Source organism: Trachurus trachurus, assembly GCF_905171665.1.
Source record: "Trachurus trachurus genome assembly, chromosome: 21".
Taxonomy (NCBI): Eukaryota; Metazoa; Chordata; class Actinopteri; order Carangiformes; family Carangidae; genus Trachurus; species Trachurus trachurus.
In genome coordinates this window covers 19780413-19798737 of record NC_139899.1, presented here as the reverse complement: position 1 = coordinate 19798737, position 18325 = coordinate 19780413, and the positions used below count along the sequence as shown (strand labels likewise).

General features: G+C 40.7%; 1 protein-coding gene across 1 annotated transcript in view; it reads right to left on the bottom strand.

Annotated features, from left to right (window-relative positions):
• nck2a (NCK adaptor protein 2a) overlaps nt 1-16786 on the bottom strand; it is a 36397-nt gene extending 19611 nt beyond the window's left edge. Inside the window, exon 1 of the mRNA XM_083997454.1 lies at nt 16568-16786. The gene's annotated coding sequence lies outside the window, so the exon portion shown is untranslated. The remainder of the gene's footprint in view (nt 1-16567) is intronic.
• Between the last annotated feature and the right edge of the window lie 1539 nt (nt 16787-18325).

The following is an 18325-nucleotide window of genomic DNA, read 5'->3' as shown; positions in this document are numbered from 1 at the left end:
ATTTTATTGCCCTGAGGTTTTCAAAACCATTCTCCGGCCATGTGGGTGTATTAGTGTGAGGACAAGGAGAAAAATTACTATCTGACACTGTGATCAATTATCTTAAATGTCAATATAGCTGATCACATAGTTCATAATATGCGATACTGACAAGGTGTATTTACAGGGGCCCAGGGCTACTTTTTTTTTTTAGGAGCGGTGGTGCCCTTTAAAGGGATAGTTCAACATTTTAGCAAATTGGCCCATTGCCATAATAATAAGTAGGTTTGTTACCTTTAAATGTCAGTGCAAGGTGTTAGATGGAGTTGTTTTCGGGGCAAATGAAGAGACTGCTTGCAGAAAAACTGTCCCAGACGGGAACGCACATCAGCCGTTTTACATGAATTTACCTCGAAAACAACTCTGTCTTATAACGTTCTGCTATTAGCCTATGTCATAGCGTGGTGAATGTGCAGGTCACAACTTGTCCACGAGAGCGTTTTGGAGTTGTTGGATTGTGTATTTGAAGAGTTTGATGAGGGAAACCAAGAAATCCCATGAGCCTCCGTAGCGTAGCTCTGAGCAGCTCTGCTCCACCACTCTAAAAATAGCTTGCACCGACAAATAAAGGTAACAAACTCCTAAAACTATAGGGATTATGGCAATGGGCCAATTTGCCAAAATGTTTAACTATCCCTTCAACATTTTCCACCATTATAATTGTATTGCTGATAAACGTTTTGGTAATTAATAGTCAATTTTCAGAAATTACATTGCGCCATTTTAATTTAGTAGTAGTTGCAATGTCACAGAAATACGAGAAACACATCTTAACCTCAGGGTCTGGTCTGGTCTGGCCCTGGTACAGGAGGAACTGGCTCAGATCTGTATCAACGGCTTGTTCCGCCTTTGATGACCTTTGTCTAAAGCAAAATATGCAATATCGGCCACAACATTAAAACCAGTCACCTGTTTTACTGTTATTGCTGATTGTTGGATATGACAAAGGTTTTTAGATATAAAAAGCTTCAGAAACAAGCAACCTGGATGTAGTGTTGAGAATTGATTGGCTGTGTTGATTTTGTCTGACGTCTTTGATCGAACATTAACCAAGCACTGGGCTGTGGATGCTCTACTCCCCATGTAAAAAGCTGCAAGAGTTTTTGCTGACCTAAAAAGGACAGAAAAGATGTAAGAGATTTGTTCTGTTGTTCAGGTGTGGGCAGAGATCTTTGCAAACACTGCCTAAAAACACCCTTGTGGACAAATGTTATTTTTATACCTGGACTGCATTAGCGGGATTAGCTGGTGTGGCATTTTCTTCTCTAAACAAACTCTGAAAATCTATGTGCTGTCAAAATATGGAGGAGAACAGTTAGGTGGGAGAGAACAAGCGATGCTCTGTGCACACTTTGAGACTAGAGGCGAGAAACATTTCCACACAGCAGAGTATTACTGGCCTGGAAAACGTAACTTTATTGAATCTGTGCAGCTTGTGAATTCATATAGACAAAAACGCCCCGAGGCCAAACAAACCGCACATTTATGAGATAGATTCTCCTTAGAGCGCTGGACATAGTCAATTAGCAAACCAGAGTTAATCTGAGAGGAGCACTCAGCAGTAAGAAGATACACTGGATGGAAATGTATTGAGTGCTGCCTGCTCTTCAGAGTCGGGCAAGTGAGGAGTTATGAGTCTGTGTTGGTGTAATATCGTAATTTTTCTTTGTCAGGTTGTCATGGTAACCATTTTGGAAAATTAAACTCTTTCTGGGGGGGGGGGGGATAGAGCGATGCACAAAGTACCACTCTGCAGCTGTCCAAACCACTTTGAATCTGATTAGAGCCGTGGTGGCCATGACACTCTGCATTGAAAACAAGCCAATTATTGTCTCAATATAATTTGGTCTTCGTTTAGTCTGTTTTTGTAAAGGAGACTAAATTACATGAAGTCACATTCAATCAGAAGAAGATAATTAGTCACAATATAAACAAACAAACACGGCGCTAATTATGTCTCTTTGCTAAGAGATCCATGTGGCTGAGTGTGTTACAGTAACACTTCAATACTTTTCTCTAACTCAGGGTTTTGAAATCTGTCACCAAACTTTGCTATTAAAGCTTTGTCAGATTTTTTCTTATAGCTGAAGACTTTCAGCTCTTTGACCACATTGATGTGTAATTTTAAACAACTGACAGACTTTAGTGAACTTAAAGTCAGTGGCTGGTTCATTTACTTCAATACATTTTTATCTTCTGTTTCAACCACTTGTAGAATAATATCTATGATTTACACTGCAACAAACCTCTAAAACACCGAAGTCCTTACTGTTGGTAGTAGAAAGCAACACACACAACTCCAAGGTTAGACAAACCTTAAAACACTCCTCCATCATATTGAACTGAATTAATCAGATTACTGTTTTCTATTAACTACAGCTTCCTCAACTGCAAACTAGGGAGCACGAAAACTCTCGGTACAGACAATAATCGGCCCGGTATTGGCTGATGATTATCTGTACCGGTAGTTATCAGCCAGTTATAATTAGCCAACATTGCCTTGAGTTTATTCATTTTCAGTCCATTGACCCCCTTAAGTTGATTTAAAACAATAATAAATGTCGATTTCTGTTCTTGTTTTTGTTGTGATTACAGTCAGAGGCAGAGCAATAATGTTACATTTATTTTTACTCACTACATCTTAGCCTTTCTTAACCTAAGGTGTGTACTATTAAAAATGTTACTGGTTTCGATATCGAAATCGGTATCGGTGGCAAAAACCTGCATCCCTACTGCAAACATTTAATCACCAAACAATTGGGCAGTGCTGAAGAAACATCATGTGTTCTTTGCTGAGGAGTGTTTGTCAGAGCAAAGTTTCAACCACAGGCCCAACACTTCAGTAGAGGAGCTCAAATAAAGTCTCATTACTCCCTGCATGGGAGTGTAAACTCCATCGCAACACAATCTAGGCCACATTCACTTCCACCGCTGGAGCACACAGGAGTAAATCTGTGAGCCAGTTAATGTTGTTTTGCTTCCGTTCATGAAATGGTGCGGCTGTTTACAACTCCCACCCAGGGATGCGGAGGCAGCGCTGTTGGTTTCTTAAATTGTCTTGTACTCCTGCGAGCCTCCCCGGACCCCTGCTCTCCTCCACAGCCCTGTCAGCTCCCACCCATCCTGACTGATGGATCCTGCATTTCAGCTAGAAGAACTGATGTGGTATCCAGCCATGCAGAAAGTTTTGCTTCTGTTTTCCCAGGTTTGGGATTTCTGCTCCAATCATAATACAGGAGAGGAATAAAATTTAGTTTGTGCTGCTCCCAGCAGTTTTTTAAAAAATGATTTAAAAAACTCAACGGTGACGCCTCTTTCCAGAAACAATTCCCTGGTTATTTTGGATAACTCACAAACCTCAATGTGGATCTTTTTTTTTTCCTTCTTTTTTTTTAGTACATACAGTATCTTCAAGAATAAAAACACAGACTGAAATCGGGAAAACAAAGCATTAGTGGGGGAAAAAACCCTCTGCTTGAGGAAGGGACTTGGGGATTTCGCTCTCGAACATCTTGCTTGTACAGTTCGAGTAACAACAGTACACGTTAACATAGATCTGTGAGGATTCCTGCGAGCAATGCATATGTCAGGCAGAGACTTCATCTTAATGAGGTAACATGGGAGGGAAACCAAACAAGCTGCATCTACAGTGTGATCTGTGCACAATTAGCAATCTTCTAGTTAATTCACTGTGTGCTTCATACAGTATTATATGATGAGTATGCAGGCTGCAGCACCACCGCCACTAATGACCCTAGGATATAAGCTCACAATCACCCAGTGGGATGCCAGCTTCCTCTTAAAACTAACTGAGAGAATAAGTCGTACTGTATCGAGCCGATGCAGCAACACAGTAATGAAATATAGTCCTCCCTCCGAACCCCCCCCCCCCCCCCCCTTCTTCTCTGTGTAACACAAAGCACTGCTGACTCTACCCCAGCTTGGGCTTTACCATCTCTTTGTACCTTCTGCTCCACCGGTCTTCTTTCTGCTCCTCTCTCTCAGCTATGGACCTGAATTATTCCCTTTGATCAGATGCTACACCTTGAGGCCTCAAAAGCAATAACAGACGACGTAGGTAGCGAGAGAAATGCAGAAAAACTGGTGCAACACAATGCAGACCTGTTGAATGTTTTAAACCAGCCCTCAGCCCTCGATCATTTACTCTGCAGCGAATCGACGGGCAGATAGCGACAGTGAAAACTTTTACCGTCAGTGCCACAAACAGGAGAATGGTCGGAGTGGAGTATAGAAACTGGAATGTGTCAATGATTTCCTAGTGTCGGTGATAACAATGCAGACATGCCACAGTTACATATCTTCAACCTGACTGACACGTGTGACAAACATTCATTTCATTCATTCTTTGAGGTTCACCTTTCTCTCACACCAGATACCGGATACTAAAGCTGTCCAACATCACGACATCGTGCCAAAAGACTGTAGGGATCAGGACCTTAAAAGTAAACGCCTCGAGTCTTGTTCTGGATACAAAATAATGAATTACCTCCAGGGAGAGGATTACATCTTAATAGTCTCTGCTAAGGTGTTTCTGATCTGTTAATCTGCCTGACTAGAAAGTGTAAAAAAAAAAAAAAGTGGACCAAACATAGAATAAGTGCCTTTACAAAAACAGAGTAATAGTGGCCAAGAGACATTAATCTGTCTGTTCTACCTTGATTCATCGATGACTTGTTGACTCTGGAGCCCAGCCCTATAATCATGGATGTCACTGACTGATGGTACTAGGCCGAGCTGCAGTCTATCGAGCCGCTCTCGCTCCCCGTCTCCACGGGAGCTGAGTATTTCCGACATACCGTGGCAGCACACCACCGCCGTCGTGTGAGCCTTACTGCAGATGTCATCGAGCTGCTGTCGGTAATCACGCATACGAGTTCACCCAAGCCGCATCTTTGCTGCAGCTGCCAGCTCTTTCTCCATATAGACTTTGTGGGGTCTTCCTAAGTTGGATTTCTTGTCAGTATGAAAACATATCTGATTTATTTTTGATTATCTGGATTGATTTATCAATTGACTAATATCCTGTGGACAAATCTGTATCAAAAAATATTTCCGCAAACCTAACTAAAAAACTGGAGAGACCCACATTTACTCTGGCTGGAATATGAGTCTTGTTTTCAGGAAATGGAAAGAATGGTGAGAATATGTCAAATATTTTCAGAGAAGAGAAAACATCTTCAGGAAGATGTATCCATGGTGTTTATTTTCCATAAACTGCTGTTATTTTCCATGACCGACTAAAGAAACAATCTAAATTTATCCAGGTTTTCCGAGACACATGGGAACTCTCCCTGAGAGGCACGAGCAGAGAGTTGTTGCTGGTATCCGGCTTGACTTTCTTGCATATGTTTGTTTGCCTACGTTACATAACCTTGTGTTGACGTCAGAGCCACCGGGGGGGACCGCAGCAGTATGTTGAAAAAGTAAATGTCATATGTAAAAGCTACTATATCTCTTTTACTTGTATGAAAGAAGCACGAACCTGTCACTTCCATGGGAGCCGTGCCTTTAAATGCAGCTGACTAAGGCATGAACTCGCTGCATGCCTTCACTCATTCACACTAAGAGCGGGGTTGGTCGAATCTCTGGAGAAGACACTGACCTCTGCAATGACAGTCTGCCAGCGGAAACAGGAAAAAGCCTGGTTGTGTGTGAAGGCAACAAATAAGCCAACAACACCTCGAGGATCATCCTTTAAATGTTACGTCATGTTTGTTTCATCTGTAAAAAAATGCTGAATGCATCTCTGCTCCTGAAGTTTCTATCAAATCACTTGATCTACGCTTTGAAAATAAGATGCCAGGTAAGATGTTGGATTACTCCTTTAAACTATACAGTTCACAGAGTTTGTGCATCTTATTTACCGACTCAAATTTTGTGTTGTGTTGCGTCTTAATAATTATTAGAAGTAATTTTAACATTTAAACCTCTAATAAGGAAAGGTGATAATTTGACAGGTCAAACTTTCTAACAAACAGTTGCTTATTTGTACATTCAGGAGCTACAGAGCGATATGGAGTCATGTTTCTGTCCACCTTCTTTTTGTTTACGATTCAGCTCTTTCGCTGCCACACACTACACAATGTTTCTCAGATATTTGCTAACGTTAGGTGGTGAAGAGCATCAGCTGAACCTCCTTATTGATCTCTGTAAAACTGAGAGGAGCTACAGATTCAGGCAACAGCTGTCTGTAGGGTGAGAGTTTTCATATTGTCATTTGAGACATTGTTATCGTATAAATATCGAGTATAGCTATATAAAGTCCAACTTGTAACCTCTTAGTAGTTGAGCTGCTTCATTTAGCCTCAAGTGTTAAACAGCAGCAGGACTCCAGCAGCAAATCCAGGTAACACCTGGTTAAAAACACCTAATACTAAAGACACCTCTAAATCATACAGACAACTTTGCTTTTTCATCTCTCAGCTGAGGGCCAAAAAGGTTGCATTTGATGTTATCTCCACGCAGTTCAGTGCTTTGACTGATCATTTAAACCGCTTCTTTGGACACTTCTCCTCGCTCTCTGAGCTTTCCTGTAGCTATTACGGTTTTCTGCACCATAGGATCTGGTAGGTTGACATTTTACGACACACTTGAATGCTGCCGGTGATTTAGTGTGACCTGAGCACAGGATGGCATTTCTGCTTCTTTGACATGCAGATGATATCACTCCTTCCACTGAACTGCTGCTGCCACATGAAAACAGCAGCGTAGCACCGCACTGAGGGAGCGTTTGCCGGCAGCTCTCCACGCACTGCTGGGGAAGACAGAGGTCACACTCAAACAACTGTGGATCTGCCAAGCCAAAAAAACAGCAGATAGGGTAAACAGATGTCCTGCAGCAAGTGTGTATGACTCTGTGAGTGTGTGTGTGCCTGTGTCTGTGTATGTGTGTGAGAGAGACTAAGGAAGAAAGACACTACAGGGCAAATACTGTGTATGTGTGCAGTTTGAAGTCTCAGGAGAACCCTGTGGCACTCTGAACTATACATCTCATAAATAACGCAGGATTTCCTTCAGCTGCAGCCATGTGTGTGTGTGTGTGTGAGAGAGTGTGTGTGTGTGTGTGTGAGAGAGGAAGGGCGCAAATGGATTAGGAGAGGCCTATCATATTGCTCAGTTCAGTAACTGACTCACCTCCCATGCATGCACGCAACAACAGCAGCACATTTCAGGACAAATAACTGAAAAAATCATCTCTTTACAGCTGGCATGTTAAAAATTACATGAACTGGTGAATTTGCTCCATAGTCCGCCTTAAATTATTTAGATCTATTTAGAGCAGAAATATCAAAGTTGAACTGTTGTTTCCAGAGCATTAATCTGTCCTCATCCAGATTTCATGAGCACTGAATTATCAGCCATGATCAGCCAGACTGTGGTCCAGATGGTTGGTGTGACTGATTCTGACTGAAGTTCAGAGAGGCTGTCACATGACTTTTGCTTTTTGTTTGTTGATTAATATCTATCCACTTATTTTTATTTTATAAAAAATGTTTTCAAAAGAAACTGGAGAATCAAAAACAAGTCAGGAGGAAATGAGTGGCTTCATTCTGTGGCTCAAGTCAGGTGACACATTTTTAAAAGGAGCTTTTCAGCTGGGGACTTTGTAAATGAATCATATCTGCAGATAAGGGAAATCCTCCTTTAGTAGGTATTCAGACAGAAAGTTGAAACACAATGTCATCGTTGGGGTATGTTGCTTAAGATATTTGTAAGACGGGAAAAATGATTCAGTGATGCTTAATTCTAATAATAGAAATATAATTTCAAAAGAACAGAGCAGAACAAGTTAAGAAACCCTAAGTATCACCATGACAAGTGACAGAAACACAACCAGATCTGCAGATCTGTGATTCAGACATGTGGCGGGCTGCTACCATCACTCGGCTGCTCTGTGTTGTGACTTGTGTAATTCTTTCATCACCGTTTGGCTCCTGTGCTGAGGAGGCAGCAGAGGTGGCGGCAGGTTTTCACGAGTGTTAAATTCCTTCTCTATAATCCCTCCCATAATGCATGTCCCTGCAAACGCACGCATGATACGCCTGCCGAAGCTGTCACTTTCTTTTTCTATGTGATCCGTGTGGGTTTTTCCCTTAAATCACAGAGATATCCCAATGATCCTGTGTGTTAGCATTTAGAAACATATTTCCAGTGGTTTCCATCATCAGTCCACGGAAGCATGCTCTAACATGAATGTCATAAGAAATAAACCGAGAACCTGCAGAGGCTGCTATAGATCCTGATCCTGTGCATTACTTTAAAGCCGGATAGTCACGTATACAAGTTCATATCCTCATCAAGTCACTATACAAACCTCTTCGAACTTTGTCTCCTGATATAGACTCGCTGCAAATGCTCGACTGTTTTACACTGTTGTTAAAATATCCCTCTGCACTGACCGTATAGCTACAAACATTCAAAGTCTCTGATACAAACATTTCACTTATGCACAAGGACTCGTCTCTATTTGTTTATCTGAGAGAGGATATTAAGACTGTCGTGCAGGGCTGAGATTCAATAGCATTCTTAAATGTTGGTCTAATTTATGTTCAACACTTAAGGCTGCAATCTGAAAAGGAAAAGAGGAACAGAAGATATAAAACGTTGATTACACAACTGTTTAAGAGATTGAAAAACACTTTGCACAACTTCCCTTCAAAAGCCCCTATTACTGAAGACAACAACTTAATAGAGTTGATAAGTTTAAAATAGTGATGCATGAAATTAGGCCTGCATGATACCAGCAAAATGTGAGATGTGCGATCACACTGTTGGATATCGCGATGACTTGCGATAATAGATAGACAGAAGAAGAGTGGAAAGCTGCCGCGGTAAACAAACTGCAAACAATATGAGTCGACTGAACAGGAGAAGTTGTGCCAGAACAAATATGATGACCGATCGATGCCACATGGACGCCTGGAGCTCATGTCATCAACTCATGGGGGGCGTGTCGACACGTGCAGCAAAAAGTTACACAGGAGGACTTAAAGTAGGCTATGTGCCAGTATTGCAGCACAGTCCCCATGAAGGAAGAGACGACAATGTACACTACACAGACGTCATGTGCTTCACCTGTAAGGACGGTGCCACTGGTAAAAGAGAAAAAAAAAGAGCTTGCGTTTGCCTGCGCTTTGTATAAAAAATGTGAAGATCTAACATCCATCTGAGCGCCGTGTGTTTGTGTTTCATAGAAAGATAAAAACATGCTATAAGATAATAACGGAACGTTTCGAGACAGAGTTGTTTTCAAGGTAAATTCATGCAAAACCGCTGATGCACGTTCCTGTCGAGGCAGTTTTTCGGCAAAGCAGTTTCTGCATTTGCCTCGAAAACAGCTCCGTCTCGTAACGTTCTGTTATTATCTCATAGCGTGGTGAATGTGCAGGTCACAACTTGTCCACGAGAGTGTTTTGGAGTTGTTGGATTGTGTATTTGATGAGTTTTATGAGGAAAACCAAGAAATCCCATGAGCCTCCGTAGCGTAGCTCTGAGCAGCTTGCGGCTCTGCTCCGCCGTTCTAAAAATAGCTTGCACCGATAATTAAAGGTAACGAACCTACTGCTAAAACTATAGTTATTATGGCAATGGGCCAATTTGCCAAAATGTTGAACTATCCCTTTAAACTTTCTATTCACACATGTATCATTTCAGTTGAAGCTGACATCAAATTAACCTGAAGGGACAAGGTTGTCATAGAGATGAAGAAATCCGGCGATTGTGTCTGTCTGCCCGTGACAAAAAGTGAGCAGTATGAGGAATGATTCATCCTCTATTAGTAAAAAACACTCGACAAATGCAAATCATAATATTTACTCAAACACTCGTGGCTTTCCATGCGTCCAGAGGAATGGTGGGAGACGTGGGCTGCGATGGCTCCGAGGGAAACTTGGAGCGTGGATCATTCTGTGAAATACTGATAAGCAAAGCCCTTGTGCTCTGGGTGAGATAACTCAATGTTTGTCTGCACGCTGCCGTTTTGTGCATCAGTACAGCCAAAGGGGAAAACGTCCACTTAATTAAATTAATTAGAGCATGAAGGGCCTGCCGAAGCCTCCACAGAAAAACAACATGATGGAACAAACTCACCAACAACAGCTTTACTCTTTTCATGAGTCACAGAAACTCTGATGATGTATGAACAACAGACGTCTCTCCGTTTCACATCTTAGATACTTTTATGATACAAGTGGCGTGTCTTCATCTAATATTGGTAATATCTTTGAGGGATTAAACTACACAATTATTTTCCATTTCTAATTAAACTGATTATTTTCTAGGGAGACACCAATATCAAGCTGACACTGTTAATGACCTTACCCAGTGAAGCAAAGTATCAACCAAACATCAGCAATCCACATTCAGCTCCTTTCATTTATAGTGGTAAGCTTATTAACTAATTAACACATTTTAATGAGAAGGCAGTGGACGGCCTTAAGGAAACATAACTGAGGATTTACTCCCTCATCTTTACTTTTCCTGCACTGTTGTTTAGCACATTTGGTCTGTGATATAAAAAAGATGGGGTCACACACAGGTGAAGGTGGTTTGGTGTAGAGATGCAGAGGCATGTAATTAAGCTGAGGGAAGTCTTTTTCCAAAGGCAGCGGGTGCAGCATTGACTCCAGTCATCATTTATCACAGCAGCTCAGTGCTCTTTGTCAGGTCTATATCTGTTCACAAAGCAGTACGTCTATACTGCACTGTGAAACCATGTGTGCGCTACACATTAGTGTGAGGATGCGTCTGCTGTCAGTCAGAAGACCTAACGCTTTGTAATGCTGCAATTCTATTACCCACATGTGTAACTTACCACACATATAGAGAAACTGAAAATCTGAGGTCAGTTTCACACAGGAGGTTAAATGTTGCATCCTGGGTAGTATAGCGCTTCTATTAATTAATTTGTTTGTTTTCAGCTAACTTTTTTTGATTGTGAATTTGTGCAGCATCTTTCAGCTCTAATGGTTTCTTCGTATGTGTGTGGGTGTGTGTGCAGAGGCAACTAAGGTCCTGAACTTTTGTCCAAATTTCACACTCTCCTGCTAAGAAGTCTTAGGTTTCACTTCAGTGAGTGTTTCCACTATACATTTTGCGGCTGCAGCCCTCCACCCCCCTCCTCCATGTGTGTGTGGCAATGGTGCAATGCTGAGATACTGTACCATACATTATAACCAGCTCTACTTGCTTTCCTCCCCTCTCTCTCGCACTCTCTCGCTCCTTCCCTTCACGGTCTCCCCCTCAGTGTCCCAGAGAAGGATTAGGCCCGGTGCCCAGTGGTAACACAGGGACACTGAAGCCAACAGACTGTTGGTTCAGTTGTTGGCCACGAATTAGGAACACTCAAGCCGGGTGGCGGAGGAGGGAGGTGATGATAGAGATGAAGGATGGGGAGGAGAGAAAGGACAAAACGAGCAGAACAAAAAAGGACAGGCAACGGAAACCCTAAACTACTGATAAGACGAGGGAAGCAAAGGCACAGAGGAATTAAGGTGTAATATTACAGCCATGTCTGGATATCAACTTTGTTTTTGAAAAACAGGTTTAAGAAAAGTAGGCGTCTGCAGCCGCACCACCCGCTCTGCGTGGCTGTACTCGGACACAGTGGTGCTTTTGAGCTGAATGCTTACATCAGCATGTTAACATGCTCTCAATGAAAATGTTAAGTTGCGGATGTTAAGCGGGCTCTGTTTGCCATGGCCACTAGCTTACTCGCATTTTAGCATGTTGACAAAAATGCAAAGTACAGCTGCTGAGGCTAATGGGAATTAGGGAGGAGGTTCAATAGCATATTACTGATTTTTAATCCATTTTAATTCCTCAAATCTATTAGGTAGTTTATTTGATCAGGAAATAATACATCTTATAGTTAAAAATGTGATAATTATTATACAAAATGATTATTAACTATTAAACCTAATCCACAGACACTTGTCTATGCTGACTGTCTGTAGGGTTTTCACCACATATTCTGCCATTGCTCTGTGAGATTCATTACCCCACTCATTTTTCCTTTTGCCGTGAGGAAAAACAGTGTTTGCTTCCCACTGGGGGCTTTGCAGCAGCTGCAGGAGCCAGAGATGCTACACTTAAAAAACAACAACAGTCAAAATAATATTAATTCTTCTACTTCTTATTAATTCCTTGAATATTAATTAAATAAATCATGGGTGATTTGCATGCATAGTGGGGACTCGTTGCTCGTTGCATTGCCACAGGTCACAGAATCTGATGCGCAGTGAAAATGCACAGAAAAACAGTACGTAGCCTACATCCCTCTGAAGTGATGCCTCAACATTTGCCTTCACGCTTTAATGTAGTCATTGTCAAATTCATTCGGCTTAACTGTCTGTTAAGGATAAATGCAATTTGTCAGGTAGATGTTGACATATTTCACTCAAGAAAAACCATCAGGACTTTATCTAAATCATTATAATTTATAATCTAAGCTCCATTTACCCAAGTCATTAAGAAATTGCTGGAATAACTGCTATGTGAATGTGAATGGAGGGTTTTACCAACAGACCAACATCACCACCCTTCAAATCACACCACTCATGGGATTGAAAATCATGACAACACGGAAAAAAATGACTGCATTTCAACCATTTCCTTCAAACAACAATGTGATGTGAAGGACATCATCATTGACACCAGGGAATTACATTCAAATTCTACAAAGCCACACAGTTGTGCAAAAACAACAACAACATAACCACATATTGATCAGTGGTCATTGTGCATCTTCGGCTTTACACAAATCCTCTTTCGCTTTCTAGATCACGGGGTCATAGAAAAGGGGGTCCATTGTCATTACTATGTACTGTCAGTTTAATGGGCTGCCCTTTCCCCAGATTACAGATGATTACCATGACAATGACCTGGCCTGTATCTCACCACCAACATGATGTTCTTCATGAGTAGCACTTTGTCTCTGAACTGCCCATCTGTGCCTGTACTTATTAATTCATTCTCCTCTGCAACACAGTTAAAGATTTCCTGAGGGAGGGAAAACAAGTCAATTTCCACTGAGCCAAAATGCCAGTTTTTTGACAACGATCTTCGTTCCCTTCATTGTTTCCCCTGCTGCACTGCAGGGAGCTACAGTCAAAGTGACGGATAAGTCATAAAACTTCAAAGGAACCATAAACTATTTTGTCTCAAACACTGTCGTAGGTTTAGAAAAAAAAAGTTGTTTGACTTTGAATGGGATGTCCACATAAAAGTTCAAAAACAAGTCCACACATGATAAAGTGATATACGTTAACATAAACAGTGGACTAAAGATGCAAAAAAAAAAGCTGTTGGTGTTCGACCACCATACTGTCATTTAGTGACATATAGGCTACATCTATTTAGACAGAAGACAATGCAGATATTTTGCCTTGTATTTTATTTGCCCTCTTAAATTATTAAACTACCAATTTCATTATTAAAATTGGATTTTTAAATTGTTACTTTGGTCAATGCTTCCTCATTTGTACAATATTATGTACAATGTAAATTGCCCACTCAATTTGATTGCGGGGGGAAAAAACACATTTCTTGTTAACATCTTTTTCCAACAACTCCTACGAAAACAGTGGATGAACAAAACATTGTGTGGGCACTGTGTGATGTTTAATCACTCACAGTGTGCAAGGACAGTTGAGGCCCATTAAGCATCATATGACTGCTGAGTAATTAGTGTCAGCTCATAACTGTGCAATCAAATATAAAGAAGAGCGGATTTGGCTTATTATCTCATCTGTTAAGATGTGACTCAAATGGCAAATCTGTATGTGAAGTAATTTTAAATGACAGCTAATGAAAGAGAGGAAAATCTTTTTGTTACACAAGAGGCGTCGGTGAAACCCAAACTAAACCAACCAAAGCTAAAAATGGAAATGGAGCAATCTTTAAACCGGATGGTATTATGAAAGCTGAATTCATAATACGAGCTTGGCATTGACCAGCAAACAACAACACCACCAAGCCTGAGCCCACAGTGTCACCTCAAATCACCAGCAGAGTCTCCTTTGCAGCCCTCAGCTTTCCCAAAATCCTTTGCTCAGTTTAACGGTGAATTCACGTGGTCCTTGTCAAGTTACAAAACTTGGAAACTACCGTATGACCACATTTTATTTACTTGGAATGTGTTTCCTTTGGTTGCCAGTCACTGGAAAATACAACACATGAATTGGACCAATAAAAAAAGGTCACTTCAAGGTGCGAATACTCCCTCTGTTTGTTCTCTCTATCAGCTTTGATATGTTGTTAATCATTACATGTAGGTTTCTTATAATAATTACTTACACAGAATATGAAGTTACAGTCAATCATGTATCATTAACTTGGAGCGCTGTTTTCCCCCTTGAAATAAACACTGTAAATTGTCATGAAACTTACTTTAGCTTGTTTGACCAGCTGCGGGAGAATAACTTCCTGCATGTTAACTTTTGAATTTCTTTATTAATTAATAAGGGGCTGCCTGAATGCACCATTAGTTTTAGTCTCTGTGCGGATAAGGAAGGCAATTCACTGTGACTCATTTGGAAAATGTTCCTCTATCGGTCCTCTGAGGGCGACATTTTTATAAGCTGCGTAATGGAGGCACATCGACAGTAGGCCTGCAACTAACCGTCAATTAATTTCTCAGCAACTGTTTAGTATGTAAAAGGTCAACAAGTAGTGAAACACATTTCCCCCCCAAAGACAAGTCTGTTCTTTAACAGTCTTGATGTTAGTTTGTTGTTGATATTGTTCAAAACAGGAATATTTTCCATTTATAATGATATGATGGTATAAATTCAGCCAAACCTTATTCTGTGTTGTGTTTTTTTAGGGAAAACAGCGAGTTATTTTTCCATTAGCTCTCTTGTCAAGAAATTGAACAATCATTCAATCATTAATCGACTACAGGGTTGCAAGAATACAGTCTGACTATGGATAAGATCAGGAAACCCTAGGTGACCTCCAGACAAACGTCCTACCCACCCATCCTCAGCCTATATAAATATAGTATTACACTGTGGGACTGCAGCTAACGCTTACTTGATCAATTAATGAATTGCTTACATTCTTGATGAACTGTTTGGTCTATAAAACATCAGAAAATAGCCAGTACATGTTGCAAGGCCAGAAAATATTCAACCTACTTATATCAAAAAGGACTGAGAAAACCAGAAAATATTCACGTTAGAGAAGATGGATTTGCCGCATTTTTGCGATAAACATGGCTGATTTGTTTGTTTCTTTTTTCACCTCTTGTATCAGCCTCACAACAGGGATCATGGAGCTCATGATCAGATCTAACACATCAAGCTGAGTCAGAGGAAGTGCTCATAGTAAAAGCAGTGAGGCCAACACTAAAAGCCCTGAATTAAAAAAAAAAAATCCACTTGAACTGTAAAAACAAAACTGCAGAGCCCCTCACACATTTACCTCTCAGATGAATGTAACGGAGGAAAGGTTATAAACTTCCTTTCTGAAGAGGTGTGCAGACTTATGACCTACATTGATGTCATGAGGTGAGAAGTTTCTGCAATACAGGCCTGGCAGTCTATTACTGCACTCTCTGTCCACATACCTGTCATACCGAGCAAACCTTGTCTGTGTTTCGATAGCACCCTTAACAGAGGGTGTGTCTGCTAGGTGTGCCATCAGTGTGCACCTGCTACAAAAAAAAAAAACTGCTGCGTCTGTACTTTCAAGTAACATGAATCACATCTCTGACCTGACAGAGCAAGAAAAAAGGAAACAATCATGAATTTAGTCCAGCTTCTGCAAACAAGGAAGAAATCCAGTGCATCCTATTATTATTATGTAGCCTACTGGGAATGATGGGATGGATACAATGGTGCAGTTACCAGGAGAAGCCACTAGTAACATTGACAAGCTCTGCATGTGGCACCAGTAGCCAATCTATGGTGTTTTGGCCAATGTGGTTCATTGTGCGTGAGCTACAGCGCTTTATATAGGCAGTAACATACGACATGCACACTAATTAATAATAGAAATGTTAATTTGTGTTTGTTTGTTTATCTTTTTTAAAATATCAAAGTAAAGCACATAAATGTTGGGGGGGAATGACTCTTAGAAATCAGAGATGTCTACAGAGAGACCTGCTTGTGGATTGCAACACTGGGCTGCGCTTACAGGCCTTTCAGAAGTGGTTCTGTATAAATATTGCAAAACGGCAGAGTGAACACATTTAAACTAACAGTTTGGGACATTTAAGCCACGTTGAGTGCGCCCATTTGACATTAAATCGTGAGCAAGCTAGAGACTGTGAGCTCCAGCACAGCGTCTGAGTGGACAAAGACCCAGCGTCAAATGTAGAAAGTGACACGAGAAAGCGACCGTTTCTCTGCCAACTTTTACCGCTGTTTGTTGGCACATTTTTTTTAAAGAGACGATAACACGAGGAAAACGTCACTTAAACAGCAGCTTGACCGGGCAAAGTATCCCGCCCGTCCAAGTGCACCAACTTAACACAGTTGATTTTCGGCTACAGGCTTCTTCTTACCTTAATGTTCACTCCAGTGAGAATGGGCAAACGGCGACACACTCCACACGCCGAAATGGAAACCCGTGTGACAAAAAACAGTAAGTAACTAAGCCCGCGAGAAAAAACAAACAAAAAAAAAATATTAACGTTTAAATCCACATTTCTTCTGGTTTCCCTGTTATTTTTTCTTTCTAAATCATACACTGACCATGTAGTGCTCGATCTATCCTCGCTTGTTTTTCTGTCGCAGGCTCACTGCCTCCACCTCAATCACTCCTATCAAGCCAGTGCCATGGAAACGGGACTTCCGGTCTACACTACCAAAATAAAACGTCGTGATGTTTGACTCTTTCCTACCCTCTCCCCTCCGGTAGCACATTACATCTTACACCTCTTCAGTCTAAATGTCTATTTCACACCTTATTTATTTGTTTGTTTGACTCTGATTTGCTTATTTTGGTTTTGTCATTTTATTCTTGGACCTTGTCTAGCTGCTGTTGTTGTGTTGAGTTGCAATTTCTATTGCACGATGCTGTGTCAAACCAAAGAACGAAATAGACTAAACTAAACTAAACTACACCTGTAGCCTACTACATACTGCACAGCTCTATTTATAATAATAATAATAGTTTATATGCAGAAAGTGCATTTATACTGTATATTGTGAACTTTTTTCTTCTTCTTCTTTTACAATAGCCTACTACTTTCCAATGTATTCTTTTCTATTTTTTATTTATTTATTTAATATTTAGTATTTAGTTCCTAATGTATTATTCTACTATTTTCTTTGCATAAATACACCAAATCTTTTTTTTGTTCTGTTTCTGACTCTGACATCTTCCACGATAGTATGTGGAAGTTGATTCACACTAGCAAAACCTCAAACCACCAGTTTTCTGTGGTAATATGCTCAACACACATTTGGTTTTCAGACGGAAATCTGACTAATGTAGCTAAAGATATAACAATGAGACTAGAAAAGACAGAACTCTGTCTGAAGAATAATTTTGGTTGCAGCCGTATTGTTCCCCCATGGATGATGGAATAATGCTACTGTACCCAATCCTGTCTGTATGAATTGGCTGATGGATAAAATGTAAGCTCTTTGACAAAACACAACTTCGTAACCATGTTATAAACTTAATCATTCCAGTAGACTTTAGACAAGAAGACAAAATATATCACTGTAGCCTGCCTACCTATTGTGTTATTATATTACAAATGAATTCAAGTGAAACAGTAGGCTACTTAAGTGCAGAACCAGATGATAATTTTATTTTTTATCAACAATATTTTATGACCCACTGATTAATTTCTGTGCTTTTCACTTCAATCATTTTTACTCAGATTTAGAAAACTTTCAACAATGAGTTACTAGAGAGAAAAGCCACTTGTATTTTGAAGGTTCCTCGTCGGTTTCCGGTGGGATCCTGGTTTCTTCGATCGGCTTGATCGCCGGCCCGGTTGGTGACGTCACCAACGCCGGGAGTAGTACAGGACAACGCCAGAGGAAAAAGGGACGCACACACTGGGGGACTGTCGCCCCTTGCTGATGACAATGGGAAATGTGTTTTATTGATTCCTCCTTCTTTTTTTCTCGACGCTGATCTGCTTCCGGCATTTTTATTGTGGAAGTGATTATTTTTGAGAAATCTTCTGACTCACATCTACACGCCTCTCTGTGTCAACACACAATCTCCCCATTCATGAATCCAGTAGGCTAAATGTCAGATATCTAGCCTACAGTGATTAATAAAGTCATCTAAAACTCATTCA